Below are 3,063 nucleotides of genomic sequence, written 5' to 3' on the forward strand. Positions count from 1 at the left end.
AGCTCTTACATCCATATTCTACCTTTCATCTCTGGTTTGGCTGCCACTGTATGTGAGATCTATTGATTCATATTGGGCTTGCATCATCTCACATGAATATATGTGCACAGAAAATCTCCTGCCTATGTGTTCACAGAGTCCCTCATGTCTCTAACTAAGCATTCTCTCTCCCCAGGGGTGTATACGAGTTACCTTTAAGAGATCAGAAACATTTTTCCTATATCAAAAAAATAACTTAAAAACTCAGAACTCCATAGAATCTGTGCATTTATTTTTTATTCCATGGAGAGGCTCAATGAACTCAAGGTTAAGGTGCTTAAAAGTAACTTTTTTTTTTTTTTCAGGTAACATAATGAACCATAATACAAAATACATGGAGAATAGGAACAATGTGACAGACTGTTCTCTTGGGGCTCACACAGAATCCAGAGTTGCAGAAGATCATATTTTGTTTGCAGAACAATCATAGTTTTTGTTTGCAGAACATACATAGTTTGCAGAAGATCATGTTTTTGGTCGTCTACATCATCTCTGTGGTAGAAAATTTGTTCATCATGGTCACCATTATAGTCAGTCCATTACTGGGTTCCCCCATGTACTTTTTTCTGGCCTATCTCTCTCTTATTGATGCTTGCTACGCCTCTGTGAATACCCCTAAACTGATTGTTGATTCCCTCTGTGAAAGGAAGACCATCCTGTTCAATGGATGCATGACCCAAATCTTTGGGGAACATTTCTTGGGAAGTGCTGAGGCCATCCTGCTCACTGTGATAGCTTGTGACCGCTATGTAGCTATCTGCAAGCCCTTGCACTACACAAGCATCATGAAATGGAGGGTGTGCTGGCTGCTAATTGGAGTGGCATGGGTGGGAGGCTTTCTTCATGGAATCATATAGATCTTCTTCATCTTCAGATTATCCTTCTGTGGCCCTCATGTCATAGACCATTTTTTGTGTGATCTGAAAAGTGAAATTGAAGTCACTCAGTCATGTCCGACACTTTGCGACCCCATGGACAGTAAGCTACCAGGCTCGCAGTCCACAGGATTTTCCAGACAAGAACACTGGAGTGGGCTGCCATTTCCTTATAAACCTCGCCTGCACTGATACTCACACTATAGGATTATTTGCTGTTGCCAACAGTGGTTTCATCTGTCTACTAAACTTTATCCTCTTAATGAGCTCTTATGTGGTCATTCTGCGTTCCCTAAGGAACCACAGTTTGGCAGCAAGGCGCAAGGCCGTTTCCACTTGTGTCTCCCACATCACAGTTGTCACCATGCTCCTTGTGCCCTGCATTTTTGTATATCTAAGACCAACAGTTTCTTTACCATTTGATAAAGCAGTGGTTATATTATACACTAGGATAACTTCCATGTTAAATCCCTTCATCTATACCTTAAGAAATGCCCAGATGAAAAATGTCATTAAGAATTTGTGTAATAGAAAAGCTATTTCAGGTCATAAGAGTTACATGGAGACCAGCATTTATTCTCCTGGTGCAAATTTCTGAAGGACATTTTTGATTCTTTCAGCAAAGAAGACCTTTGGCATAAGGGGGAAAAATAGCCACTACAAATCATAGATTCTGAAATGGGGAAAGAAAATGGTTCATGAAATGTAAGACAAATTGGCAGGAGATTACTTTTTCATGTTTGGAACCTTCTACAAAGTTGAGACTTAGTTTTTCTAGCTTTATCTATCTATATGCCTTAATAAATTCATTCTAATGCAAGTCAGGAAGCAACAGTTAGAACTGGACATGGAACAACAGACTGGTTCCAAATACGAAAAGGAATATGTCAAGGATGTATATTGTCACCCTGCTTATTTAACTTATATACAGAGTACATCATGAGAAAGGCTGGGCTGGAAGAAGCACGAGCTGGAATCAAGATTGCCAGGAGAAATATCAATAACCTCACATATGCAGATGACACCACCCTTATGGCAGAAAGTGAAGAGGAACTAAAAAGCCTCTTGATGAAAGTGAAAGAGGAGAGTGAAAAAGTTGGCTTAAAGCTCAACATTCAGAAAACTAAGATCATGGCATCCAGTCCCATCATTTCCTGGGAAATAGATGGGGAAAAGTGGAAAGAGTGTCAGACTTTATTTTGGGGGGGCTCTAAAATCACTGCAGATGGTGATTGCAGCCATGAAATTAAAAGACACTTATTCCTTGGAAGGAAATTTATAATCAAACTAGATAACATATTGAAAAGCAGAGATATTACTTTGCCAACAGAGGTCCATCTAGTCAAGGATATAGTTTTTCCAGTGGTCATGTATGGATGTGAGAGTTGGACTATAAAGAAAGTTGAGCACTGAAGTATTGATGCTTTTGAACTGTGGTGTTGGAGAAGACTCTTCTGAGTCCCTTGGACTGCAAGGAGATCCAACCAGTCCATCCTAAAGGAGACCAGTCCTGGGTGTTCATTGGAAGAACTGATGCTGAGGCAGAAGCTCCAACATTTTGGCCACCTCATGCGAAGAGCTGACTCACTGGAAAAGACCCTGATGCTGGGAGGGATTGGGGGCAGGAGGAGAAGCGGACAACAGAGGATGAGGTGGCTGAATGGCATCACTGACTCGATGCACATGAGTTTGGGTGAACTCTGGGAGTTGGTGATGGACAGGGAGGTCTGGCCTGCTGTGATTCATTGGGTGGCAAAGAGTCAGACACAACTGAGGAACGGAACTAAACTGTATAAAACAAAAAATAAACACAATGATATTGAGCAGTAATCTCTGTAACTATCCAGATAAATAGGCATTGCTAATATCCTCATTTTACAGGTGATTAAACAAATAGAATAGGAAAATTCCAAAACAGAAATATTGAAGAACCATAGTTTTAGCTGCTGTCTTAGACCATGTTCTTAACTGCAGAAATACACGGTCAGACGATGATCCCAAATTAAAAAAAATTATGTTGTTCAGTTGCTAAATCATTTCTGACTCGTTGGGAACCCATGGATTGCAGCACCCCAGACTCCTCTGTCCTCCACTCTCTGAGTTTGCTCAGACTCATGTCTGTTGAGTTGGTGATGCTATCCTATGATCT

At 40.7% G+C, this 3,063-nt stretch overlaps 1 pseudogene; it reads left to right on the plus strand.

The window, feature by feature from the left end:
* The first annotated feature begins 352 nt into the window (after positions 1-352).
* Positions 353-1,512, plus strand: LOC102286045 (olfactory receptor 4C13-like; annotated as a pseudogene).
* The last annotated feature ends 1,551 nt before the right edge of the window (positions 1,513-3,063 follow it).

The sequence above is a fragment of the Bos mutus genome, chromosome 19 (assembly GCF_027580195.1).
Source record: "Bos mutus isolate GX-2022 chromosome 19, NWIPB_WYAK_1.1, whole genome shotgun sequence".
NCBI classification, from domain to species: Eukaryota; Metazoa; Chordata; class Mammalia; order Artiodactyla; family Bovidae; genus Bos; species Bos mutus.